This window comes from Hyperolius riggenbachi, chromosome 3 (assembly GCF_040937935.1).
Source record: "Hyperolius riggenbachi isolate aHypRig1 chromosome 3, aHypRig1.pri, whole genome shotgun sequence".
Classification (NCBI taxonomy): Eukaryota; Metazoa; Chordata; class Amphibia; order Anura; family Hyperoliidae; genus Hyperolius; species Hyperolius riggenbachi.
The window spans coordinates 71,752,552-71,771,067 of NC_090648.1; the positions used below are offsets into that span (position 1 = coordinate 71,752,552).

General features: G+C 46.1%; 25 non-coding genes across 25 annotated transcripts; all 25 read right to left on the reverse strand.

Annotated features, from left to right (window-relative positions):
- Positions 1-37: 37 nt before the first annotated feature.
- On the reverse strand, positions 38-110 carry TRNAK-UUU (transfer RNA lysine (anticodon UUU)). Its single transcript has one exon. It is a non-coding gene; the product is annotated as a tRNA-Lys (tRNA).
- A 303-nt stretch (positions 111-413) lies between these two features.
- On the reverse strand, positions 414-486 carry TRNAK-UUU (transfer RNA lysine (anticodon UUU)). The gene has a single exon. It is a non-coding gene; the product is annotated as a tRNA-Lys (tRNA).
- A 672-nt stretch (positions 487-1,158) lies between these two features.
- On the reverse strand, positions 1,159-1,299 carry LOC137564730 (U4 spliceosomal RNA). Its single transcript, XR_011030809.1, has one exon. It is a non-coding gene; the product is annotated as a U4 spliceosomal RNA (small nuclear RNA).
- Positions 1,300-2,303: 1,004 nt separating this feature from the next.
- On the reverse strand, positions 2,304-2,376 carry TRNAK-UUU (transfer RNA lysine (anticodon UUU)). The gene has a single exon. It is a non-coding gene; the product is annotated as a tRNA-Lys (tRNA).
- A 303-nt stretch (positions 2,377-2,679) lies between these two features.
- TRNAK-UUU (transfer RNA lysine (anticodon UUU)) lies at positions 2,680-2,752 on the reverse strand. The gene has a single exon. It is a non-coding gene; the product is annotated as a tRNA-Lys (tRNA).
- Positions 2,753-3,424: 672 nt separating this feature from the next.
- LOC137564659 (U4 spliceosomal RNA) lies at positions 3,425-3,565 on the reverse strand. Its single transcript, XR_011030746.1, has one exon. It is a non-coding gene; the product is annotated as a U4 spliceosomal RNA (small nuclear RNA).
- A 1,004-nt stretch (positions 3,566-4,569) lies between these two features.
- On the reverse strand, positions 4,570-4,642 carry TRNAK-UUU (transfer RNA lysine (anticodon UUU)). The gene has a single exon. It is a non-coding gene; the product is annotated as a tRNA-Lys (tRNA).
- A 303-nt stretch (positions 4,643-4,945) lies between these two features.
- Positions 4,946-5,018, reverse strand: TRNAK-UUU (transfer RNA lysine (anticodon UUU)). The gene has a single exon. It is a non-coding gene; the product is annotated as a tRNA-Lys (tRNA).
- A 672-nt stretch (positions 5,019-5,690) lies between these two features.
- LOC137564698 (U4 spliceosomal RNA) lies at positions 5,691-5,831 on the reverse strand. Its single transcript, XR_011030781.1, has one exon. It is a non-coding gene; the product is annotated as a U4 spliceosomal RNA (small nuclear RNA).
- Positions 5,832-6,835: 1,004 nt separating this feature from the next.
- On the reverse strand, positions 6,836-6,908 carry TRNAE-UUC (transfer RNA glutamic acid (anticodon UUC)). Its single transcript has one exon. It is a non-coding gene; the product is annotated as a tRNA-Glu (tRNA).
- Positions 6,909-7,211: 303 nt separating this feature from the next.
- TRNAK-UUU (transfer RNA lysine (anticodon UUU)) lies at positions 7,212-7,284 on the reverse strand. The gene has a single exon. It is a non-coding gene; the product is annotated as a tRNA-Lys (tRNA).
- Positions 7,285-7,956: 672 nt separating this feature from the next.
- Positions 7,957-8,097, reverse strand: LOC137564526 (U4 spliceosomal RNA). The gene has a single exon (XR_011030631.1). It is a non-coding gene; the product is annotated as a U4 spliceosomal RNA (small nuclear RNA).
- Positions 8,098-9,101: 1,004 nt separating this feature from the next.
- On the reverse strand, positions 9,102-9,174 carry TRNAK-UUU (transfer RNA lysine (anticodon UUU)). Its single transcript has one exon. It is a non-coding gene; the product is annotated as a tRNA-Lys (tRNA).
- A 303-nt stretch (positions 9,175-9,477) lies between these two features.
- On the reverse strand, positions 9,478-9,550 carry TRNAK-UUU (transfer RNA lysine (anticodon UUU)). The gene has a single exon. It is a non-coding gene; the product is annotated as a tRNA-Lys (tRNA).
- Positions 9,551-10,222: 672 nt separating this feature from the next.
- Positions 10,223-10,363, reverse strand: LOC137564507 (U4 spliceosomal RNA). Its single transcript, XR_011030615.1, has one exon. It is a non-coding gene; the product is annotated as a U4 spliceosomal RNA (small nuclear RNA).
- Positions 10,364-11,367: 1,004 nt separating this feature from the next.
- TRNAK-UUU (transfer RNA lysine (anticodon UUU)) lies at positions 11,368-11,440 on the reverse strand. The gene has a single exon. It is a non-coding gene; the product is annotated as a tRNA-Lys (tRNA).
- Positions 11,441-11,743: 303 nt separating this feature from the next.
- On the reverse strand, positions 11,744-11,816 carry TRNAK-UUU (transfer RNA lysine (anticodon UUU)). The gene has a single exon. It is a non-coding gene; the product is annotated as a tRNA-Lys (tRNA).
- Positions 11,817-12,488: 672 nt separating this feature from the next.
- Positions 12,489-12,629, reverse strand: LOC137564527 (U4 spliceosomal RNA). The gene has a single exon (XR_011030632.1). It is a non-coding gene; the product is annotated as a U4 spliceosomal RNA (small nuclear RNA).
- A 1,004-nt stretch (positions 12,630-13,633) lies between these two features.
- On the reverse strand, positions 13,634-13,706 carry TRNAK-UUU (transfer RNA lysine (anticodon UUU)). Its single transcript has one exon. It is a non-coding gene; the product is annotated as a tRNA-Lys (tRNA).
- A 303-nt stretch (positions 13,707-14,009) lies between these two features.
- TRNAK-UUU (transfer RNA lysine (anticodon UUU)) lies at positions 14,010-14,082 on the reverse strand. The gene has a single exon. It is a non-coding gene; the product is annotated as a tRNA-Lys (tRNA).
- Positions 14,083-14,754: 672 nt separating this feature from the next.
- On the reverse strand, positions 14,755-14,895 carry LOC137564528 (U4 spliceosomal RNA). The gene has a single exon (XR_011030633.1). It is a non-coding gene; the product is annotated as a U4 spliceosomal RNA (small nuclear RNA).
- A 1,004-nt stretch (positions 14,896-15,899) lies between these two features.
- Positions 15,900-15,972, reverse strand: TRNAK-UUU (transfer RNA lysine (anticodon UUU)). Its single transcript has one exon. It is a non-coding gene; the product is annotated as a tRNA-Lys (tRNA).
- Positions 15,973-16,275: 303 nt separating this feature from the next.
- Positions 16,276-16,348, reverse strand: TRNAK-UUU (transfer RNA lysine (anticodon UUU)). The gene has a single exon. It is a non-coding gene; the product is annotated as a tRNA-Lys (tRNA).
- A 672-nt stretch (positions 16,349-17,020) lies between these two features.
- LOC137564529 (U4 spliceosomal RNA) lies at positions 17,021-17,161 on the reverse strand. Its single transcript, XR_011030634.1, has one exon. It is a non-coding gene; the product is annotated as a U4 spliceosomal RNA (small nuclear RNA).
- A 1,004-nt stretch (positions 17,162-18,165) lies between these two features.
- Positions 18,166-18,238, reverse strand: TRNAK-UUU (transfer RNA lysine (anticodon UUU)). Its single transcript has one exon. It is a non-coding gene; the product is annotated as a tRNA-Lys (tRNA).
- Between the last annotated feature and the right edge of the window lie 278 nt (positions 18,239-18,516).

Consider the following 18,516-nt stretch of genomic DNA (forward strand, 5'->3'; position numbering starts at 1 on the left):
AGTGATGGCCAATGAGCATGGGGTAAAGGAATGGCATCGCCTGAACAGGGACTTGAACCCTGGAGCCTCAGATTAAAAGTCTGATGCTCTACCAACTGAGCTATCCAGGCCCTGGAAGGTGAGCTTCACCAGCAGCTCAAAAGTCAGTTATTTCAAGCAGGATGGACGGAAGGTCTAGTACATGCCCTGAGCTGGCTATAGCCTGCGACCTCTACATTTTCTAGGTCAGATCTCTGAAAGAATAAAACTGTACTTGATTTGGAAGGTGGCATTAGAAAGGTAGCCACCAATCAGCGAAGGCATGGAAAGCGGCCGACATCGGTGTTTTGGCCTGGTGCAAGCGGAGCACGCAAAAGGCTGCAGTTGAGGAAGATAGGGAGAGGACACGAAGCATAACAAAAGGCAGAGAGCATCGCCTGAACAGGGACTTGAACCCTGTACCCTCAGATTAAAAGTCTGATGCTCTACCGACTGAGCTATCCAGGCTCTGAAAAGGTGCAATCACCAGCAGCTCAAAGTTTAGCTACAGTATTTCCAGGCTGGGCGCAAGTTAAGGTCTAGTGCAAGTCATGAGCAGTCTATAGCACCTAGATAGCCGGGAAACAGCAGAATGCGCTGTTGTTTCCTTCAACCATCAGGTTCTTCACCTTGGCTGATTGTTGACACTTTTAAAACAATGGTACACCAGCCAGAAGAAGCTATAGGCCGGCGAAACCTAAATGTCAGCGGTGCTCTGTTTCTGAGCACCCCAACAACGCTTGCAGAAAGAGCTAGCGAGAGGCCACGGGATCGTATCTAGCGCAAATAAATGGAGCTTGTGACCTCCAAATTTTTCAGCCTAGACCTCTGAGAAACAACACTGTTCTCTCTCTTAGGAATGTGGCATTAGAAAAGTAGCAACCTGCAGATGAAAAGTGGACTTTTGTCATTTTAGTCATCCTGCTGGTGTTTATAAATTTGCCAGAGAGTAAGACACTGGACCTCACCCTCATGAAAGAACGCTGACAAGTGAGCATTTTGTGGCCAAGACTGATTTGGAGATAAGAGGTGCTACGAAATGTTGTTATTGTGCCAGCCACGGTACTACCACACGAGCACTGCTCAGTCATCATGCACCTTGAAGATAAGCCTTTCTCTGTTGGTAAACACATTAGTCAGTCTCCGAAGAGACTGTCAAAAATTGCCGATGCTGACTATATTTCAAGTCATCCTGGCGGGGTATCGGGAAAAGTTTTCAATTAGCAATAATCACGCCTCGGTTGAACCTCATTGGCTATGATACTGCCACTGCGCAAAGTTAGCCAAGCTAATGCCAGCAAATATCCCCTCTTTCTTGGATAAAGGAATCACCTTAAGGAGAGACAAACGCAGTTTACAGTGTTCCGCTGAGGGTCATGGGATGCCATATGCTAATTTGACAGCCACTAAACAAGCATTGTTAATAAGCGGCTAAAGAGTCTTAGCATTTGAAAAGGCGGCAAAGAGGGCAAAACAAAGCCTGCCAGGGATGCCAGCATAGTGTTTTGTGGAGCAGGCTGCCAAGTGGGCCAGTCCCGCACTTGTAAAATACATGAAAAATACAATTTGAAAAATGGAGTAATGAGTCTACGTCACTGCCATGTGTGCTGATAATTGGGCCTGTGATTATTGTGCCTGGAAGTACTGGTAAGCTGCGCTGGCTAGAGGTGCTTGGGAGTTGGCCAAAGTCTTGGTGGTTGCAGATTACTGGAGGAGAGAGATGGTACGTGAGCTGTTAATTTTCTGATGCTCATGGTAAGCATGAAGCTCCTTCCATTGCTGCTTTGAGGGTAGATGTGCAGGCTGGAGAAGGGATCCGGCGAATTACTCTAATGCTGGGAATACACGACGACATTTTTCAGTCGATTACTATCCGATCTTATTTCCGATCGACTTTCCGATTCTTATCTTTTCTGATCAATTTCCATTCATTTCTATGAGAAATCGATGAGAAAAAGGATCGATAATAAGATCGGACATGTTGGAAATTATCTATGGAACCATCTATCTGCTGAAAAAACTTATGGTGTATTCCCAGCATAATGTTGACGGTTTGATGCCTCTTTTATGCATGGAATAATCCATGTTTAATATCACAGCAGAAAAAGTTGAAGAGAAATAGATTCAAGACGCAGGGAGGCTGTGAGAGTTCGGGAGATGCACAGAAAGCGGCTGATGTTTCGGTTATGGCTTACTGCAAGCAAAGCACGCAAGAGGCAGCAGTTGCAGAGGGAACTCAGGTAGCAGAAGTGATGGCCAATGAGCATGGGGTAAAGGAATGGCATCGCCTGAACAGGGACTTGAACCCTGGACCCTCAGATTAAAAGTCTGATGCTCTACCAACTGAGCTATCCAAGCCCTGGAAGGTGAGCTTCACCAGCAGCTCAAAAGTCAGTTATTCCAAGCAGGATGGACGGAAGGTCTAGTACATGCCCTGAGCTGGCTATAGCCTGCGACCTCTACATTTTCTAGGTCAGATCTCTGAAAGAATAAAACTGTACTTGATTTGGAAGGTGGCATTAGAAAGGTAGCCACCAATCAGCGAAGGCATGGAAAGCGGCCGTTATCGGTGTTTTGGCCTGGTGCAAGCGGAGCACGCAAGAGGCTGCAGTTGAGGAAGATAGGGAGAGGACACGAAGCATAACGAAAGGCAGAGAGCATCACCTGAACAGGGACTTGAACCCTGGACCCTCAGATTAAAAGTCTGATGCTCTACCGACTGAGCTATCCAGGCTCTGAAAAAGTGCAATCACCAGCAGCTCAAAGTTTAGCTACAGTATTTCCAGGCTGGGCGCAAGTTAAGGTCTAGTGCAAGTCATGAGCAGTCTATAGCACCTAGATAGCCGGGAAACAGCAGAATGCGCTGTTGTTTCCTTCAACCATCAGGTTCTTCACCTTGGCTGATTGTTGACACTTTTAAAACAATGGTACACCAGCCAGAAGAAGCTATAGGCCGGCGAAACCTAAATGTCAGCGGTGCTCTGTTTCTGAGCACCCCAACAACGCTTGCAGAAAGAGCTAGCGAGAGGCCACGGGATCGTATCTAGCGCAAATAAATGGAGCTTGTGACCTCCAAATTTTTCAGCCTAGACCTCTGAGAAACAACACTGTTCTCTCTCTTAGGAATGTGGCATTAGAAAAGTAGCAACCTGCAGATGAAAAGTGGACTTTTGTCATTTTAGTCATCCTGCTGGTGTTTATAAATTTGCCATAGAGTAAGACACTGGACCTCACCCTCATGAAAGAACGCTGACAAGTGAGCATTTTGTGGCCAAGACTGATTTGGAGATAAGAAGTGCTACGAAATGTTGTTATTGTGCCAGCCACGGTACTACCACACGAGCACTGCTCAGTCATCATGCACCTTGAAGATAATCCTTTCTCTGTTGGTAAACACCTTAGTCAGTCTCCGAAGAGACTGTCAAAAATTGCCGATGCTGACTATATTTCAAGTCATCATGGCGGGGTATCGGGAAAAGTTTTCAATTAGCAATAATCACGCCTCGGTTGAACCTCATTGGCTATGATACTGCCACTGCGCAAAGTTAGCCAAGCTAATGCCAGCAAATATCCCCTCTTTCTTGGATAAAGGAATCACCTTAAGGAGAGACAAACGCAGTTTACAGTGTTCCGCTGAGGGTCATGGGATGCCATATGCTAATTTGACAGCCACTAAACAAGCATTGTTAATAAGCGGCTAAAGAGTCTTAGCATTTGAAAAGGCGGCAAAGAGGGCAAAACAAAGCCTGCCAGGGATGCCAGCATAGTGTTTTGTGGAGCAGGCTGCCAAGTGAGCCTGTCCCGCACTTGTAAAATACATGAAAAATACAATTTGAAAAATGGAGTAATGAGTCTACGTCACTGCCATGTGTGCTGATAATTGGGCCTGTGATTATTGTGCCTGGAAGTACTGGTAAGCTGCGCTGGCTAGAGGTGCTTGGGAGTTGGCCAAAGTCTTGGTGGTTGCAGGTTACTGGAGGAGAGAGATGGTACGTGAGCTGTTAATTTTCTGATGCTCATGGTAAGCATGAAGCTCCTTCCATTGCTGCTTTGAGGGTAGATGTGCAGGCTGGAGAAGGGATCCGGCGAATTACTCTAATGCTGGGAATACACGACGACATTTTTCAGTCGATTACTATCCGATCTTATTTCCGATCGACTTTCCGATTCTTATCTTTTCTGATCAATTTCCATTCATTTCTATGAGAAATCGATGAGAAAAAGGATCGATAATAAGATCGGACATGTTGGAAATTATCTATGGAACCATCTATCTGCTGAAAAAACTTATGGTGTATTCCCAGCATAATGTTGACGGTTTGATGCCTCTTTTATGCATGGAATAATCCATGTTTAATATCACAGCAGAAAAAGTTGAAGAGAAATAGATTCAAGACGCAGGGAGGCTGTGAGAGTTCGGGAGATGCACAGAAAGCGGCTGATGTTTCGGTTATGGCTTACTGCAAGCAAAGCACGCAAGAGGCAGCAGTTGCAGAGGGAACTCAGGTAGCAGAAGTGATGGCCAATGAGCATGGGGTAAAGGAAAGACATCGCCTGAACAGGGACTTGAACCCTGGACCCTCAGATTAAAAGTCTGATGCTCTACCAACTGAGCTATCCAGGCCCTGGAAGGTGAGCTTCACCAGCAGCTCAAAAGTCAGTTATTCCAAGCAGGATGGACGGAAGGTCTAGTACATGCCCTGAGCTGGCTATAGCCTGCGACCTCTACATTTTCTAGGTCAGATCTCTGAAAGAATAAAACTGTACTTGATTTGGAAGGTGGCATTAGAAAGGTAGCCACCAATCAGCGAAGGCATGGAAAGCAGCCGACATCGGTGTTTTGGCCTGGTGCAAGCGGAGCACGCAAGAGGCTGCAGTTGAGGAAGATAGGGAGAGGACACGAAGCATAACGAAAGGCAGAGAGCATCGCCTGAACAGGGACTTAAACCCTGGACCCTCAGATTAAAAGTCTGATGCTCTACCGACTGAGCTATCCAGGCTCTGAAAAGGTGCGATCACCAGCAGCTCAAAGTTTAGCTACAGTATTTCCAGGCTGGGCGCAAGTTAAGGTCTAGTGCAAGTCATGAGCAGTCTATAGCACCTAGATAGCCGGGAAACAGCAGAATGCGCTGTTGTTTCCTTCAACCATCAGGTTCTTCACCTTGGCTGATTGTTGACACTTTTAAAACAATGGTACACCAGCCAGAAGAAGCTATAGGCTGGCGAAACCTAAATGTCAGCGGTGCTCTGTTTCTGAGCACCCCAACAACGCTTGCAGAAAGAGCTAGCGAGAGGCCACGGGATCGTATCTAGCGCAAATAAATGGAGCTTGTGACCTCCAAATTTTTCAGCCTAGACCTCTGAGAAACAACACTGTTCTCTCTCTTAGGAATGTGGCATTAGAAAAGTAGCAACCTGCAGATGAAAAGTGGACTTTTGTCATTTTAGTCATCCTACTGGTGTTTATAAATTTGCCAGAGAGTAAGACACTGGACCTCACCCTCATGAAAGAACGCTGACAAGTGAGCATTTTGTGGCCAAGACTGATTTGGAGATAAGAGGTGCTACGAAATGTTGTTATTGTGCCAGCCACGGTACTACCACACGAGCACTGCTCAGTCATCATGCACCTTGAAGATAATCCTTTCTCTGTTGGTAAACACCTTAGTCAGTCTCCGAAGAGACTGTCAAAAATTGCCGATGCTGACTATATTTCAAGCCATCATGGCGGGGTATCGGGAAAAGTTTTCAATTAGCAATAATCACGCCTCGGTTGAACCTCATTGGCTATGATACTGCCACTGCGCAAAGTTAGCCAAGCTAATGCCAGCAAATATCCCCTCTTTCTTGGATAAAGGAATCACCTTAAGGAGAGACAAACGCAGTTTACAGTGTTCCGCTGAGGGTCATGGGATGCCATATGCTAATTTGACAGCCACTAAACAAGCATTGTTAATAAGCGGCTAAAGAGTCTTAGCATTTGAAAAGGCGGCAAAGAGGGCAAAACAAAGCCTGCCAGGGATGCCAGCATAGTGTTTTGTGGAGCAGGCTGCCAAGTGGGCCAGTCCCGCACTTGTAAAATACATGAAAAATACAATTTGAAAAATGGAGTAATGAGTCTACGTCACTGCCATGTGTGCTGATAATTGGGCCTGTGATTATTGTGCCTGGAAGTACTGGTAAGCTGCGCTGGCTAGAGGTGCTTGGGAGTTGGCCAAAGTCTTGGTGGTTGCAGGTTACTGGAGGAGAGAGATGGTACGTGAGCTGTTAATTTTCTGATGCTCATGGTAAGCATGAAGCTCCTTCCATTGCTGCTTTGAGGGTAGATGTGCAGGCTGGAGAAGGGATCCAGCGAATTACTCTAATGCTGGGAATACACGACGACATTTTTCAGTCGATTACTATCCGATCTTATTTCCGATCGACTTTCCGATTCTTATCTTTTCTGATCAATTTCCATTCATTTCTATGAGAAATCGATGAGAAAAAGGATCGATAATAAGATCGGACATGTTGGAAATTATCTATGAAACCATCTATCTGCTGAAAAAACTTATGGTGTATTCCCAGCATAATGTTGACGGCTTGATGCCTCTTTTATGCATGGAATAATCCATGTTTAATATCACAGCAGAAAAAGTTGAAGAGAAATAGATTCAAGACGCAGGGAGGCTGTGAGAGTTCGGGGGATGCACAGAAAGCGGCTGATGTTTCGGTTATGGCTTACTGCAAGCAAAGCACGCAAGAGGCAGCAGTTGCAGAGGGAACTCAGGTAGCGGAAGTGATGGCCAATGAGCATGGGGTAAAGGAAAGGCATCGCCTGAACAGGGACTTGAACCCTGGACCCTCAGATTGAAAGTCTGATGCTCTACCGACTGAGCTATCCAGGCCCTGGAAGGTGAGCTTCACCAGCAGCTCAAAAGTCAGTTATTCCAAGCAGGATGGACGGAAGGTCTAGTACATGCCCTGAGCTGGCTATAGCCTGCGACCTCTACATTTTCTAGGTCAGATCTCTGAAAGAATAAAACTGTACTTGATTTGGAAGGTGGCATTAGAAAGGTAGCCACCAATCAGCGAAGGCATGGAAAGCGGCCGACATCGGTGTTTTGGCCTGGTGCAAGCGGAGCACGCAAGAGGCTGCAGTTGAGGAAGATAGGGAGAGAACACGAAGCATAACGAAAGGCAGAGAGCATCGCCTGAACAGGGACTTGAACCCTGGACCCTCAGATTAAAAGTCTGATGTTCTACCGACTGAGCTATCCAGGCTCTGAAAAGATGCGATCACCAGCAGCTCAAAGTTTAGCTACAGTATTTCCAGGCTGGGCGCAAGTTAAGGTCTAGTGCAAGTCATGAGCAGTCTATAGCACCTAGATAGCCGGGAAACAGCAGAATGCGCTGTTGTTTCCTTCAACCATCAGGTTCTTCACCTTGGCTGATTGTTGACACTTTTAAAACAATGGTACACCAGCCAGAAGAAGCTATAGGCCGGCGAAACCTAAATGTCAGCGGTGCTCTGTTTCTGAGCACCCCAACAATGCTTGCAGAAAGAGCTAGCGAGAGGCCACGGGATCGTATCTAGCGCAAATAAATGGAGCTTGTGACCTCCAAATGTTTCAGGCCAGACCTCTGAGAAACAACACTGTTCTCTCTCTTAGGAATGTGGCATTAGAAAAGTAGCAACCTGCAGATGAAAAGTGGACTTTTGTCATTTTAGTCATCCTGCTGGTGTTTATAAATTTGCCAGAGAGTAAGACACTGGACCTCACCCTCATGAAAGAACGCTGACAAGTGAGCATTTTGTGGCCAAGACTGATTTGGAGATAAGAGGTGCTACGAAATGTTGTTATTGTGCCAGCCACGGTACTACCACACGAGCACTGCTCAGTCATCATGCACCTTGAAGATAATCCTTTCTCTGTTGGTAAACACCTTAGTCAGTCTCCGAAGAGACTGTCAAAAATTGCCGATGCTGACTATATTTCAAGTCATCATGGCGGGGTATTGGGAAAAGTTTTCAATTAGCAATAATCACGCCTCGGTTGAACCTCATTGGCTATGATACTGCCACTGCGCAAAGTTAGCCAAGCTAATGCCAGCAAATATCCCCTCTTTCTTGGATAAAGGAATCACCTTAAGGAGAGACAAACGCAGTTTACAGTGTTCCGCTGAGGGTCATGGGATGCCATATGCTAATTAGACAGCCACTAAACAAGCATTGTTAATAAGCGGCTAAAGAGTCTTAGCATTTGAAAAGGCGGCAAAGAGGGCAAAACAAAGCCTGCCAGGGATGCCAGCATAGTGTTTTGTGGAGCAGGCTGCCAAGTGGGCCAGTCCCGCACTTGTAAAATACATGAAAAATACAATTTGAAAAATGGAGTAATGAGTCTACGTCACTGCCATGTGTGCTGATAATTGGGCCTGTGATTATTGTGCCTGGAAGTACTGGTAAGCTGCGCTGGCTAGAGGTGCTTGGGAGTTGGCCAAAGTCTTGGTGGTTGCAGGTTACTGGAGGAGAGAGATGGTACGTGAGCTGTTAATTTTCTGATGCTCATGGTAAGCATGAAGCTCCTTCCATTGCTGCTTTGAGGGTAGATGTGCAGGCTGGAGAAGGGATCCGGCGAATTACTCTAATGCTGGAAATACACGACGACATTTTTCAGTCGATTACTATCCGATCTTATTTCCGATCGACTTTCCGATTCTTATCTTTTCTGATCAATTTCCATTCATTTCTATGAGAAATCGATGAGAAAAAGGATCGATAATAAGATCGGACATGTTGGAAATTATCTATGGAACCATCTATCTGCTGAAAAAACTTATGGTGTATTCCCAGCATAATGTTGACGGTTTGATGCCTCTTTTATGCATGGAATAATCCATGTTTAATATCACAGCAGAAAAAGTTGAAGAGAAATAGATTCAAGACGCAGGGAGGCTGTGAGAGTTCGGGGGATGCACAGAAAGCGGCTGATGTTTCGGTTATGGCTTACTGCAAGCAAAGCACGCAAGAGGCAGCAGTTGCAGGGGGAACTCAGGTAGCGGAAGTGATGGCCAATGAGCATGGGGTAAAGCAAAGGCATCGCCTGAACAGGGACTTGAACCCTGGACCCTCAGATTAAAAGTCTGATGCTCTACCGACTGAGCTATCCAGGCCCTGGAAGGTGAGCTTCACCAGCAGCTCAAAAGTCAGTTATTCCAAGCAGGATGGACGGAAGGTCTAGTACATGCCCTGAGCTGGCTATAGCCTGCGACCTCTACATTTTCTAGGTCAGATCTCTGAAAGAATAAAACTGTACTTGATTTGGAAGGTGGCATAAGAAAGTTAGCCACCAATCAGCGAAGGCATGGAAAGCGGCCGACATCGGTGTTTTGGCCTGGTGCAAGCGGAGCACGCAAGAGGCTGCAGTTGAGGAAGATAGGGAGAGGACACGAAGCATAACGAAAGGCAGAGAGCATCGCCTGAACAGGGACTTGAACCCTGGACCCTCAGATTAAAAGTCTGATGCTCTACCGACTGAGCTATCCAGGCTCTGAAAAGGTGCGATCACCAGCAGCTCAAAGTTTAGCTACAGTATTTCCAGGCTGGGCGCAAGTTAAGGTCTAGTGCAAGTCATGAGCAGTCTATAGCACCTAGATAGCCGGGAAACAGCAGAATGCGCTGTTGTTTCCTTCAACCATCAGGTTCTTCACCTTGGCTGATTGTTGACACTTTTAAAACAATGGTACACCAGCCAGAAGAAGCTATAGGCCGGCGAAACCTAAATGTCAGCGGTGCTCTGTTTCTGAGCACCCCAACAATGCTTGCAGAAAGAGCTAGCGAGAGGCCACGGGATCGTATCTAGCGCAAATAAATGGAGCTTGTGACCTCCAAATTTTTCAGGCCAGACCTCTGAGAAACAACACTGTTCTCTCTCTTAGGAATGTGGCATTAGAAAAGTAGCAACCTGCAGATGAAAAGTGGACTTTTGTCATTTTAGTCATCCTGCTGGTGTTTATAAATTTGCCAGAGAGTAAGACACTGGACCTCACCCTCATGAAAGAACGCTGACAAGTGAGCATTTTGTGGCCAAGACTGATTTGGAGATAAGAGGTGCTACGAAATGTTGTTATTGTGCCAGCCGCGGTACTACCACACGAGCACTGCTCAGTCATCATGCACCTTGAAGATAATCCTTTCTCTGTTGGTAAACACCTTAGTCAGTCTCCAAAGAGACTGTCAAAAATTGCCGATGCTGACTATATTTCAAGTCATCATGGCGGGGTATTGGGAAAAGTTTTCAATTAGCAATAATCACGCCTCGGTTGAACCTCATTGGCTATGATACTGCCACTGCGCAAAGTTAGCCAAGCTAATGCCAGCAAATATCCCCTCTTTCTTGGATAAAGGAATCACCTTAAGGAGAGACAAACGCAGTTTACAGTGTTCCGCTGAGGGTCATGGGATGCCATATGCTAATTAGACAGCCACTAAACAAGCATTGTTAATAAGCGGCTAAAGAGTCTTAGCATTTGAAAAGGCGGCAAAGAGGGCAAAACAAAGCCTGCCAGGGATGCCAGCATAGTGTTTTGTGGAGCAGGCTGCCAAGTGGGCCAGTCCCGCACTTGTAAAATACATGAAAAATACAATTTGAAAAATGGAGTAATGAGTCTACGTCACTGCCATGTGTGCTGATAATTGGGCCTGTGATTATTGTGCCTGGAAGTACTGGTAAGCTGCGCTGGCTAGAGGTGCTTGGGAGTTGGCCAAAGTCTTGGTGGTTGCAGGTTACTGGAGGAGAGAGATGGTACGTGAGCTGTTAATTTTCTGATGCTCATGGTAAGCATGAAGCTCCTTCCATTGCTGCTTTGAGGGTAGATGTGCAGGCTGGAGAAGGGATCCGGCGAATTACTCTAATGCTGGGAATACACGACGACATTTTTCAGTCGATTACTATCCGATCTTATTTCCGATCGACTTTCCGATTCTTATCTTTTCTGATCAATTTCCATTCATTTCTATGAGAAATCGATGAGAAAAAGGATCGATAATAAGATCGGACATGTTGGAAATTATCTATGGAACCATCTATCTGCTGAAAAAACTTATGGTGTATTCCCAGCATAATGTTGACGGTTTGATGCCTCTTTTATGCATGGAATAATCCATGTTTAATATCACAGCAGAAAAAGTTGAAGAGAAATAGATTCAAGACGCAGGGAGGCTGTGAGAGTTCGGGGGATGCACAGAAAGCGGCTGATGTTTCGGTTATGGCTTACTGCAAGCAAAGCACGCAAGAGGCAGCAGTTGCAGAGGGAACTCAGGTAGCGGAAGTGATGGCCAATGAGCATGGGGTAAAGCAAAGGCATCGCCTGAACAGGGACTTGAACCCTGGACCCTCAGATTAAAAGTCTGATGCTCTACCGACTGAGCTATCCAGGCCCTGGAAGGTGAGCTTCACCAGCAGCTCAAAAGTCAGTTATTCCAAGCAGGATGGACGGAAGGTCTAGTACATGCCCTGAGCTGGCTATAGCCTGCGACCTCTACATTTTCTAGGTCAGATCTCTGAAAGAATAAAACTGTACTTGATTTGGAAGGTGGCATAAGAAAGTTAGCCACCAATCAGCGAAGGCATGGAAAGCGGCCGACATCGGTGTTTTGGCCTGGTGCAAGCGGAGCACGCAAGAGGCTGCAGTTGAGGAAGATAGGGAGAGGACACGAAGCATAACGAAAGGCAGAGAGCATCGCCTGAACAGGGACTTGAACCCTGGACCCTCAGATTAAAAGTCTGATGCTCTACCGACTGAGCTATCCAGGCTCTGAAAAGGTGCGATCACCAGCAGCTCAAAATTTAGCTACAGTATTTCCAGGCTGGGCGCAAGTTAAGGTCTAGTGCAAGTCATGAGCAGTCTATAGCACCTAGATAGCCGGGAAACAGCAGAATGCGCTGTTGTTTCCTTCAACCATCAGGTTCTTCACCTTGGCTGATTGTTGACACTTTTAAAACAATGGTACACCAGCCAGAAGAAGCTATAGGCCGGCGAAACCTAAATGTCAGCGGTGCTCTGTTTCTGAGCACCCCAACAATGCTTGCAGAAAGAGCTAGCGAGAGGCCACGGGATCGTATCTAGCGCAAATAAATGGAGCTTGTGACCTCCAAATTTTTCAGGCCAGACCTCTGAGAAACAACACTGTTCTCTCTCTTAGGAATGTGGCATTAGAAAAGTAGCAACCTGCAGATGAAAAGTGGACTTTTGTCATTTTAGTCATCCTGCTGGTGTTTATAAATTTGCCAGAGAGTAAGACACTGGACCTCACCCTCATGAAAGAACGCTGACAAGTGAGCATTTTGTGGCCAAGACTGATTTGGAGATAAGAGGTGCTACGAAATGTTGTTATTGTGCCAGCCACGGTACTACCACACGAGCACTGCTCAGTCATCATGCACCTTGAAGATAATCCTTTCTCTGTTGGTAAACACCTTAGTCAGTCTCCGAAGAGACTGTCAAAAATTGCCGATGCTGACTATATTTCAAGTCATCATGGCGGGGTATTGGGAAAAGTTTTCAATTAGCAATAATCACGCCTCGGTTGAACCTCATTGGCTATGATACTGCCACTGCGCAAAGTTAGCCAAGCTAATGCCAGCAAATATCCCCTCTTTCTTGGATAAAGGAATCACCTTAAGGAGAGACAAACGCAGTTTACAGTGTTCCGCTGAGGGTCATGGGATGCCATATGCTAATTAGACAGCCACTAAACAAGCATTGTTAATAAGCGGCTAAAGAGTCTTAGCATTTGAAAAGGCGGCAAAGAGGGCAAAACAAAGCCTGCCAGGGATGCCAGCATAGTGTTTTGTGGAGCAGGCTGCCAAGTGGGCCAGTCCCGCACTTGTAAAATACATGAAAAATACAATTTGAAAAATGGAGTAATGAGTCTACGTCACTGCCATGTGTGCTGATAATTGGGCCTGTGATTATTGTGCCTGGAAGTACTGGTAAGCTGCGCTGGCTAGAGGTGCTTGGGAGTTGGCCAAAGTCTTGGTGGTTGCAGGTTACTGGAGGAGAGAGATGGTACGTGAGCTGTTAATTTTCTGATGCTCATGGTAAGCATGAAGCTCCTTCCATTGCTGCTTTGAGGGTAGATGTGCAGGCTGGAGAAGGGATCCGGCGAATTACTCTAATGCTGGGAATACACGACGACATTTTTCAGTCGATTACTATCCGATCTTATTTCCGATCGACTTTCCGATTCTTATCTTTTCTGATCAATTTCCATTCATTTCTATGAGAAATCGATGAGAAAAAGGATCGATAATAAGATCGGACATGTTGGAAATTATCTATGGAACCATCTATCTGCTGAAAAAACTTATGGTGTATTCCCAGCATAATGTTGACGGTTTGATGCCTCTTTTATGCATGGAATAATCCATGTTTAATATCACAGCAGAAAAAGTTGAAGAGAAATAGATTCAAGACGCAGGGAGGCTGTGAGAGTTCGGGGGATGCACAGAAAGCGGCTGATGTTTCGGTTATGGCTTACTGCAAGCAAAGCACGCAAGAGGCAGCAGTTGCAGAGGGAACTCAGGTAGCGGAAGTGATGGCCAATGAGCATGGGGTAAAGCAAAGGCATCGCCTGAACAGGGACTTGAACCCTGGACCCTCAGATTAAAAGTCTGATGCTCTACCGACTGAGCTATCCAGGCCCTGGAAGGTGAGCTTCACCAGCAGCTCAAAAGTCAGTTATTCCAAGCAGGATGGACGGAAGGTCTAGTACATGCCCTGAGCTGGCTATAGCCTGCGACCTCTACATTTTCTAGGTCAGATCTCTGAAAGAATAAAACTGTACTTGATTTGGAAGGTGGCATAAGAAAGTTAGCCACCAATCAGCGAAGGCATGGAAAGCGGCCGACATCGGTGTTTTGGCCTGGTGCAAGCGGAGCACGCAAGAGGCTGCAGTTGAGGAAGATAGGGAGAGGACACGAAGCATAACGAAAGGCAGAGAGCATCGCCTGAACAGGGACTTGAACCCTGGACCCTCAGATTAAAAGTCTGATGCTCTACCGACTGAGCTATCCAGGCTCTGAAAAGGTGCGATCACCAGCAGCTCAAAATTTAGCTACAGTATTTCCAGGCTGGGCGCAAGTTAAGGTCTAGTGCAAGTCATGAGCAGTCTATAGCACCTAGATAGCCGGGAAACAGCAGAATGCGCTGTTGTTTCCTTCAACCATCAGGTTCTTCACCTTGGCTGATTGTTGACACTTTTAAAACAATGGTACACCAGCCAGAAGAAGCTATAGGCCGGCGAAACCTAAATGTCAGCGGTGCTCTGTTTCTGAGCACCCCAACAATGCTTGCAGAAAGAGCTAGCGAGAGGCCACGGGATCGTATCTAGCGCAAATAAATGGAGCTTGTGACCTCCAAATTTTTCAGGCCAGACCTCTGAGAAACAACACTGTTCTCTCTCTTAGGAATGTGGCATTAGAAAAGTAGCAACCTGCAGATGAAAAGTGGACTTTTGTCATTTTAGTCATCCTGCTGGTGTTTATAAATTTGCCAGAGAGTAAGACACTGGACCTCACCCTCATGAAAGAACGCTGACAAGTGAGCATTTTGTGGCCAAGACTGATTTGGAGATAAGAGGTGCTACGAAATGTTGTTATTGTGCCAGCCACGGTACTACCACACGAGCACTGCTCAGTCATCATGCACCTTGAAGATAATCCTTTCTCTGTTGGTAAACACCTTAGTCAGTCTCCGAAGAGACTGTCAAAAATTGCCGATGCTGACTATATTTCAAGTCATCATGGCGGGGTATTGGGAAAAGTTTTCAATTAGCAATAATCACGCCTCGGTTGAACCTCATTGGCTATGATACTGCCACTGCGCAAAGTTAGCCAAGCTAATGCCAGCAAATATCCCCTCTTTCTTGGATAAAGGAATCACCTTAAGGAGAGACAAACGCAGTTTACAGTGTTCCGCTGAGGGTCATGGGATGCCATATGCTAATTAGACAGCCACTAAACAAGCATTGTTAATAAGCGGCTAAAGAGTCTTAGCATTTGAAAAGGCGGCAAAGAGGGCAAAACAAAGCCTGCCAGGGATGCCAGCATAGTGTTTTGTGGAGCAGGCTGCCAAGTGGGCCAGTCCCGCACTTGTAAAATACATGAAAAATACAATTTGAAAAATGGAGTAATGAGTCTACGTCACTGCCATGTGTGCTGATAATTGGGCCTGTGATTATTGTGTCTGGAAGTACTGGTAAGCTGCGCTGGCTAGAGGTGCTTGGGAGTTGGCCAAAGTCTTGGTGGTTGCAGGTTACTGGAGGAGAGAGATGGTACGTGAGCTGTTAATTTTCTGATGCTCATGGTAAGCATGAAGCTCCTTCCATTGCTGCTTTGAGGGTAGATGTGCAGGCTGGAGAAGGGATCCGGCGAATTACTCTAATGCTGGGAATACACGACGACATTTTTCAGTCGATTACTATCCGATCTTATTTCCGATCGACTTTCCGATTCTTATCTTTTCTGATCAATTTCCATTCATTTCTATGAGAAATCGATGAGAAAAAGGATCGATAATAAGATCGGACATGTTGGAAATTATCTATGGAACCATCTATCTGCTGAAAAAACTTATGGTGTATTCCCAGCATAATGTTGACGGTTTGATGCCTCTTTTATGCATGGAATAATCCATGTTTAATATCACAGCAGAAAAAGTTGAAGAGAAATAGATTCAAGACGCAGGGAGGCTGTGAGAGTTCGGGGGATGCACAGAAAGCGGCTGATGTTTCGGTTATGGCTTACTGCAAGCAAAGCACGCAAGAGGCAGCAGTTGCAGAGGGAACTCAGGTAGCGGAAGTGATGGCCAATGAGCATGGGGTAAAGCAAAGGCATCGCCTGAACAGGGACTTGAACCCTGGACCCTCAGATTAAAAGTCTGATGCTCTACCGACTGAGCTATCCAGGCCCTGGAAGGTGAGCTTCACCAGCAGCTCAAAAGTCAGTTATTCCAAGCAGGATGGACGGAAGGTCTAGTACATGCCCTGAGCTGGCTATAGCCTGCGACCTCTACATTTTCTAGGTCAGATCTCTGAAAGAATAAAACTGTACTTGATTTGGAAGGTGGCATAAGAAAGTTAGCCACCAATCAGCGAAGGCATGGAAAGCGGCCGACATCGGTGTTTTGGCCTGGTGCAAGCGGAGCACGCAAGAGGCTGCAGTTGAGGAAGATAGGGAGAGGACACGAAGCATAACGAAAGGCAGAGAGCATCGCCTGAACAGGGACTTGAACCCTGGATCCTCAGATTAAAAGTCTGATGCTCTACCGACTGAGCTATCCAGGCTCTGAAAAGGTGCGATCACCAGCAGCTCAAAGTTTAGCTACAGTATTTCCAGGCTGGGCGCAAGTTAAGGTCTAGTGCAAGTCATGAGCAGTCTATAGCACCTAGATAGCCGGGAAACAGCAGAATGCGCTGTTGTTTCCTTCAACCATCAGGTTCTTCACCTTGGCTGATTGTTGACACTTTTAAAACAATGGTACACCAGCCAGAAGAAGCTATAGGCCGGCGAAACCTAAATGTCAGCGGTGCTCTGTTTCTGAGCACCCCAACAATGCTTGCAGAAAGAGCTAGCGAGAGGCCACGGGATCGTATCTAGCGCAAATAAATGGAGCTTGTGACCTCCAAATTTTTCAGGCCAGACCTCTGAGAAACAACACTGTTCTCTCTCTTAGGAATGTGGCATTAGAAAAGTAGCAACCTGCAGATGAAAAGTGGACTTTTGTCATTTTAGTCATCCTGCTGGTGTTTATAAATTTGCCAGAGAGTAAGACACTGGACCTCACCCTCATGAAAGAACGCTGACAAGTGAGCATTTTGTGGCCAAGACTGATTTGGAGATAAGAGGTGCTACGAAATGTTGTTATTGTGCCAGCCACGGTACTACCACACGAGCACTGCTCAGTCATCATGCACCTTGAAGATAATCCTTTCTCTGTTGGTAAACACCTTAGTCAGTCTCCGAAGAGACTGTCAAAAATTGCCGATGCTGACTATATTTCAAGTCATCATGGCGGGGTATTGGGAAAAGTTTTCAATTAGCAATAATCACGCCTCGGTTGAACCTCATTGGCTATGATACTGCCACTGCGCAAAGTTAGCCAAGCTAATGCCAGCAAATATCCCCTCTTTCTTGGATAAAGGAATCACCTTAAGGAGAGACAAACGCAGTTTACAGTGTTCCGCTGAGGGTCATGGGATGCCATATGCTAATTAGACAGCCACTAAACAAGCATTGTTAATAAGCGGCTAAAGAGTCTTAGCATTTGAAAAGGCGGCAAAGAGGGCAAAACAAAGCCTGCCAGGGATGCCAGCATAGTGTTTTGTGGAGCAGGCTGCCAAGTGGGCCAATCCCGCACTTGTAAAATACATGAAAAATACAATTTGAAAAATGGAGTAATGAGTCTACGTCACTGCCATGTGTGCTGATAATTGGGCCTGTGATTATTGTGCCTGGAAGTACTGGTAAGCTGCGCTGGCTAGAGGTGCTTGGGAGTTGGCCAAAGTCTTGGTGGTTGCAGGTTACTGGAGGAGAGAGATGGTACGTGAGCTGTTAATTTTCTGATGCTCATGGTAAGCATGAAGCTCCTTCCATTGCTGCTTTGAGGGTAGATGTGCAGGCTGGAGAAGGGATCCGGCGAATTACTCTAATGCTGGGAATACACGACGACATTTTTCAGTCGATTACTATCCGATCTTATTTCCGATCGACTTTCCGATTCTTATCTTTTCTGATCAATTTCCATTCATTTCTATGAGAAATCGATGAGAAAAAGGATCGATAATAAGATCGGACATGTTGGAAATTATCTATGGAACCATCTATCTGCTGAAAAAACTTATGGTGTATTCCCAGCATAATGTTGACGGTTTGATGCCTCTTTTATGCATGGAATAATCCATGTTTAATATCACAGCAGAAAAAGTTGAAGAGAAATAGATTCAAGACGCAGGGAGGCTGTGAGAGTTCGGGGGATGCACAGAAAGCGGCTGATGTTTCGGTTATGGCTTACTGCAAGCAAAGCACGCAAGAGGCAGCAGTTGCAGAGGGAACTCAGGTAGCGGAAGTGATGGCCAATGAGCATGGGGTAAAGCAAAGGCATCGCCTGAACAGGGACTTGAACCCTGGACCCTCAGATTAAAAGTCTGATGCTCTACCGACTGAGCTATCCAGGCCCTGGAAGGTGAGCTTCACCAGCAGCTCAAAAGTCAGTTATTCCAAGCAGGATGGACGAAAGGTCTAGTACATGCCCTGAGCTGGCTATAGCCTGCGACCTCTACATTTTCTAGGTCAGATCTCTGAAAGAATAAAACTGTACTTGATTTGGAAGGTGGCATAAGAAAGTTAGCCACCAATCAGCGAAGGCATGGAAAGCGGCCGACATCGGTGTTTTGGCCTGGTGCAAGCGGAGCACGCAAGAGGCTGCAGTTGAGGAAGATAGGGAGAGGACACG